The sequence below is a fragment of the Oryctolagus cuniculus genome, chromosome 16 (assembly GCF_051225735.1).
Source record: "Oryctolagus cuniculus isolate XC-2025 breed Fujian yellow rabbit chromosome 16, ASM5122573v1, whole genome shotgun sequence".
In the NCBI taxonomy this organism is placed as follows: Eukaryota; Metazoa; Chordata; class Mammalia; order Lagomorpha; family Leporidae; genus Oryctolagus; species Oryctolagus cuniculus.
The window spans coordinates 19520032-19526817 of NC_142882.1; positions in this window are offsets into that span (position 1 = coordinate 19520032).

Below are 6786 nucleotides of genomic sequence, written 5' to 3' on the forward strand. Positions count from 1 at the left end.
GCCGGCGAGGGGCTCCCCCTGTCTGATGTCTCCCCTCTACACGCGCGTTCCAACGCTCCCTCACCCCACCCAGGGGCGGACTGCACCTGACTCCGCCCCCGCCCCCGCCCCCGCGCCACGCTCTTTGCACCCAGAAACTGCATTAAATGCCCCCTACACCGGCACACTCTATACTGGGGCTTGCTCCATTTTCCAGGTGGGGAAACTGAGCCCAGGAGAGCGAAGTCACTTCCAAGGTCACGCGCAGGGGGTGGGCAGAGCTGGCCAGCGAGCCTGACCGGCCAAGGCTCAGGTTCAAAGCAGCGTGGACCAGGACGGCCGTGGTACCCGACTTTGTAGAAAGGTTATGGAGGCTGAGCCGGGGAGGGAGGACCCCACACGTCTGCCAGGAGGTTAGAAGCCAGCAGGGTCGCCCCCAGCGCGCTGGTGCCAGCAGCTCCAGCCCCGCCATATCATTCATTCACCTCTGCCCCATCAGCTTTCGTGAACCAGGTACTGTTTCTGGAGCAGCAACATGTTTGCTGAAGACATGAGCTTGTGTGTTCCTTGGCTGGGGGGAGCCCCAATTTTTTTTTTAAAAAATTGTTGATTGAAAAGGCAGAGGGACAGAGAGGTGGAGAAAGAGAGAGAGAGACAGAGAGATCAAGGTTCATTCCCCCAAATGCCCACAACAGCCAGGGCTTGGCCAGGCTCAAGCCAGGAGCCTGGAGGTCATTCCAGGTCTCCCATGTGGGTGGCGGGGGCCCGAGACCTTGGGCGGTCACCTGCTGCCTCCCAGGCGCGTTAGCTGGGAGCTGGATCAGAAGCGGAGCAGCTGGGACTTGAACCAACGCCAGGAGCTGGGATGCCAGCTGTGCCCACTGTCCCAGCCGATACTTAACCTTGCTTAATCCCAACCGCAAGTCTTGTAAACCTGGATCCACGAGATGGAATGATTCTGCTGTTAAGAAAGCACCGGGGCTGTGTGGCTGCACGTGGACAAACCTTGAAAGCCTGGGGCTGGGTGAGAGAAGGCGGACAGGAAAGGCCACGCAGGGGCGTTAAACGTCCAAGACAGGGACTCTGCAGAGACAGGAGTGAGTGGCTGGCAGGGGCAGAGGCGGGGTGGGGGTGGGGGTGGGCAGTGACTGCCGGTGAAGCTGGGGTCTCCTTTGGGGGAGGGGACGCGAGCGCACTGGGGACAGGTGTTCGGGACAACAGTTTGGAGGCTTCTGGGGATGCCACACATCACAGCAGGTGCCTGGGTTCGAGTCCTGGCTTTGCTTCCAATTTCAGCTCCCTGCTCATGCACCCGGGAAGGCAGCAGGTGATGGCCCAAGTCGTTGGGTCCCTGCCACCCCTGTGGGAGACCTGGACGAAGCTCCTGGCTCCTGGTTCCAGCCTGGCCCAGCCTCAGCTCTTGTGGTCCTTTGGGGGAGTGGACCAGCGGGTGGGAAGAGTTCTCTGTCTCTGTCTCTCTCGCGCACTCTCTCTGCAACTCTGCCTTCTGAACAAATAAATAAATATTAAAAAAAAAAAAAAAGAAAGAAAGAAACTGCAAGGAGCTACCTTATTGAGCAACCTCGGGTCACAGGGAGGGAGGGAGGGAGGGAGGTCGAGGCTGACGTGAGTGTGGTGACAGCTGTTTCAGAGTGTGACCCGGGAGGGGGCGTGGCTTTAGTGGGGGTGGGGGGAGAAGGGCAGATAGAGGTCACTCCCGTGGTTGCGGGAATCAAACAAGCAGCTCAGCCTCAGCTAAGTCCAGAGTCCAACCCTCTCTCCCTGCTCACTCTGGGTGAGCCGTCTCTTCGTCCCGTGCCTCAGTTTCCCCAACTAAGCGAGGGAGTAGAGGCAGGTGCTGTGGCACGGAGGGTTAAGCCACAGCTTGCAACGCCAGCGTCCACACCGGTTTGGAGTCCCAGCTGCTCTGCTTCCGATCCAGCTTCCTGCTAATGCACCTGTGAGACAGCAGGTGACGGACAGCTCAGGTGCTGGGGCCCCGCCACCCACATGGGAGACCTGGGTGGAGCTCCCGGCTCCTGGCTTGGGCTTGGCCCAGCCCTGGCTGTTGTGGGCATTTGGGAGTGAGGCAGCAGATGGAAGGATTCCCTCCCTCCCTCTCTCCCTCCCTCTCTCCCTCTTTCCCTCCCTCCCTTCTCCTCTCCCTCCCTCCCTCCCTCTCTCCCTCCTTCCCTCCCTCTCTCCCTCCTTCCCTCCCTCCCTCTCTTCTTCTCTCCCTCCCTCTCTCCCTCTCTCTCCCTCTCCCCCTCCTTCCCTCCCTCTCTCCCTCCTTCCGTCCCTCTCTCCCTCCCTCCCTTCTTCTCTCCCTCCCTCTCTCCCTCTCTCTCCCTCTCCCCCTCCTTCCCTCCCTCTCTCCCTCCCTCCCTTCTTCTCTCCCTCCCTCTCTCCCTCTCTCTCCCTCTCTCCCCCTCTCCTTCCCTCCCTCCCTCCCTCTCTCCCTCCCTCCCTTCTTCTCTCCCTCTCTCCCTCCCGCCCTCTTTCTGTTGTCCTGCCTTTAAAGTGAACAGAAATAAATAAATAACCATTAAAGACAAAATCCAAAAAGTGTCATTCGCAGTCACCACCTGCAAGCTGCTGGGAAAAACAAAACAGGACGTGAACACACGCAGGTGTTTCCTTGCTCAGGGAGATGGGCGCGTGCCTGAGGTTGCGCAGTGTGGCGTGGGGGAGGGGGACCCGGTGGGAGCCCAGCTCAGTGGGCACAGAATCGAGCTGACCTTCGTCCCTGACCACCCCCGTCTCTCCACTCCCCCCCTTCTCCCCAGCTCCAGGGCCCCCCTGGACCGTGCCAGGGCTGAGCTGAGAGGGGCTGGCCAGGGGCCCGGGGGGTGGGCTGTTGCCAGGGGGCCTTGAATGAAGCAGTCTTGCCTGGGAATCTGTTGGGCTCAAAGAGTATTTATAGGTCTGGACGGGGATTGGGCCAGCCCCCAGCCCTAGCCCCCAGGGCCCTCACTCTCCCCCCCCCCACACCCTCCCACACACACTGGGGCCCCGGGCCAGGAGCCGGGAGCAATGGGGGAAGGCGTGGGGGCGGGGGCTGGTGGGCGGGGAGCAGAGCCAGCTAGGGCACCGGACCTTGCTGGAGAGCTGGGTCTCAGGGGTGCACAGGGTCCCCCCGGAGTGCCTGGGAACATTCCCAAGGTGACTCACGGCCAAGTCACACATAATGTCACCAAGAATCACGGGCACGGAGTTCCAGCCCCAGCAGGGGCACGGGTCCGCCTGGCTCCACACGTCTCACCCAGGCACTCCCACCAGCTCACGGACAAGGGGATTAAAGGCAGGCTTCATTTGGATGCAAGGAATTTTGAAACCCGTGCCCACCAAGGGGTCTTCTAGAACGCTGTGGAAAACCTATGTGCCCAATCCAAAACGCGTTGGCATCCAGATATGGTCATCTTTTATTTATTTATTTGTTTGAAAGAGTGACAGGAAGAGAGAGAGACACACAATGAGAGAGAGAGAGGGAGAGATCTATCTGCTGGTTGACTCTCGCAGTTGATTAATTTTATGTATTGGGAAGGCAGACAGACAGACAGACATAGATCGTCCATCCGCTGATTCACTCCAGCAACGGCAGGGCCACGGTGAAGCCGGGATCCAGGAAGCTCCATCCGGGTCTCCCACGTGGGATGCACGGACCCAAGAACTTGAGCCCTCACCTGCCGCCTCCCAGGGTGCACGTGAGCTCCCAGGGAGCTGGCGTTGGAAGCAGAGCCAGGACTGGACCCGGGCTCTCCGACTGGGAGGCTGCATCCTGAGTGACATCCTAGCCACCCGGCAGAATGCCCGCCCCTGCCCAGACTTTCTGAAGCGCCTCTGTGCAGCCACACCTCCCCCGGCCACGCCCCGACACCGTCCCACCAGCAGCACACGGAGGCTGGGAGCCAGTTTGTACCCAGAACCCCTTCCCACTTGAACACACCCGCGGCTGTCCACGCCCACCACGCTCAGCCTCCTGCCCACCACACGCAGCTTGTCCGTGTCCCACGATCCTTACCCCCAGCCGCGGTCCCAGAAAATAGCTGTCACGTGACCAAGTTCACTCCCTGGTGATGTCACCCGCAGGGAGACACGCAGTCCTTGTCACAACCAGCCACACAGAGCCATGGGTGTCTCCACCACACCCACCTCAGTCCTTTCACACACAGTCCATTCCTTTTAGCTCCCACCGTCACCACCAGGGTGGCCTCCAGGCTTGCTCCCGGCTGGGACCCACAACCCCCGCTGGCACTGTGTGCGCTGAGCCTGGCAGGCCGATCAGCCCCAGGTCCGTCCAGATCAGGGCTCCAGGGTCGGGGCAGTGCAGGAGGGGGTGGGGGGGCTCCTGTAGAATCCCTTGGAGCCCCCCCTCACAGCTGCTCCCCAGGGGGAAACCGAGGGCCTTTCTCTGCCTTTGCTTTGTGCCCAGAGAGTCCCGGCTGACCCGACCTTGCTGTGTGACTTGCGCCAATCTCTGACCCTCTCTGAGCCTCTCATCCCCAGCCCCCCCACAACGCACTAAACATAATAATAATACCAAGCACAGCCCGGGGGAAAAAACACCCCAGACTGAGGACTGCGTGCGTCCCAGTTCCCCAGGGGACCTTGGCCTGGTGACTTTACTTTCTTCTTTTTAAAGGTTTATTAATTTATTTGAAAGACAGACTGACAGAGAGAGGTCTTCCCTCCGCTGGTTCACTCCCCAGATGGCCGCCCCAGCAGGGGCTGAGCCAGGCTGAAGGCAGGAACCAGGCACTCCATCCGGGGTCTCCCACGTGGGTGCAGGGGCCCAAGGACTTGGGGGTTATCGTCTGCTGCCTCCCAGGCACAGTAGCAGGGAGCTGGATCGGAAGTGGAGCGGCCGGGACTTGAACCGGCGCTCACAGGGGATGCCGGCGCTGCAGGCATCAACTTTGCTCCTGTGTGTGCTTCAGTCTCCCCCAGCAACCCAGAGGCGCCGCTCCTCACCTTCCTAGAGCTGTCCCTGCCGGTTCCCCTGGGGTGGAGTGGGGGGAGGGGTGCATGGTCACTTTTGGCTAACGCGCTGTAGGACCAGAGCTCCTCCAAGCTCAGGCGCCAGTGGGGTGAGGCGGCGGCCAGGGAGGAAGGAGTTGGCCTCATCCCAGGGCGCACGGCAGCCCGATGCCAAGGCGGGGAGTGGCACGGAGGGTCCCGGGGCCATGCAGAGCCTCATGGGGGGGGGGGGCCTTGGCCAAGTAGCTGTGTCCTCAGCCGTGTGCCATGGCCAGCGAGAAAACACGACTTCGAGTCCCACTCGCGGCAAGATCTCCACCAAGGTCTCTGTCAACCCACACAGCCCACGACGCCTTCCCCCAAGTTGGAAAATAAGAAAACAGGCCCCGAGAAGCCGAGATGCTGGTGTAAGCTCCCCCCAGCCAGGGAGCTGGCCAGCCAGGGCCCTCCCCTCCCCCCCTCCCCGCCCTAGGGTCTGTGTCTGTCCCACCTTTCAGTGCCGGCTGGGCATGCGGTGTCTCCAGCCCCCTCTAGCCCAGCAGAGCCGGATCTGGAAGGCACCAGCACACAGGAAGCCCTGCGGGCTAGGGGCTGGCGAGGCGGCCGTGCCGCCAGTGACCCAGTTCCCAGACTCCCCCCCCCTTCCCCGGCAAAGATGCCAGGAGGGTCCTTCCTTCCCAGCCCTTGAGAAAGGGGCTGGGTCCCCGACCATTCAGCCGAAGCCAGGAGCCGCCTGCAGCCAGCGGCCGCTGTCTGGAAACTTTCTGGTCACGCAGATCGGCTGGTGCCGGCCTCACCACGGCACCTCCCTGGCTGCCCCGGGCCCAGCAGGATGCGGCTCCACGCGGTTCATTCACACACGGCCTTTCACCCACCGAGGCTGCTGCCCACGCCCCAGGGCCCACGCCGGATGGGATGTCGACGCCTGCTGAATTCCTTCCTGCCCGCTTATTAAGGTGCAGGCTAATACCCCTTCTCCCCCAAGGCCCTTCCTCCAGGGAGAGTGCCTGCTGTCCCAACCCATCTGGGGCTTAGTCTGGACCCCCTGCAGCTGGGAATGTCTGTGTGGCTCTGTCTCACCCAGGTCAAGAGCTCGCATCTCTCCATCCCCAACGTGAGGGGGTGGCAGGGGCTTGTCTCATGAATCAGTGGCCCAAATCCATAGCCTACTAGCTGGCTTGGAAAACTCCTATTTACTCTGCAAAACCCAGCTCACAGGCCCCACCCTCTCTCCTCCAACAAGCCTGGGAAGAGAGACTCAGAGGCTGGGTGTGCTGTGTCACAGGCGGCTGATGGGGACTCCGAGTACTCCCACCATCATGGCCTCTTCCTCAACTCTTTCTTTGGCCTCTGGGAGTCTGTGAGTTGCAGCTGCCCCCAGGTGGAAGGAGCAGACTTCTTCACATAGCAAGGCAGCCCTGGGGCCAGCACAGTGGCATGGTAGCCTAAGCCTCCACCTGCAGCACAGGCATCCCGTATGGGTGCTGGTTCGAGTCCCGGCTGCTCCACTTCCGATCCCGCTCCCTGCTGCTGGGCCCTGGAAAAGCAGTGGAAGATGGCCCAAGTGCTTGTGGGAGACCTGGAAGAAGCTCCTGGCTCCTGACTTCGGATGGGCCCAGCTCCGGCCACTGTTACCATTTGGGGAGTGAACCAGCGGAAGGAAGGCAGCGTCGCAGGCAGTGTGTTAGACTCTCAAACCCGTGCCCAGGGCGCACTCAGCATTCCTCCCTCTATGGCTCAAGTACGGGACGCGGGCCCTTTAAGAAGCTAGCACGGAGGGGCGGGAACGAAATGCAGCCCCGCCCCCGGAGGCGGGGTGTGGCCGGGGCC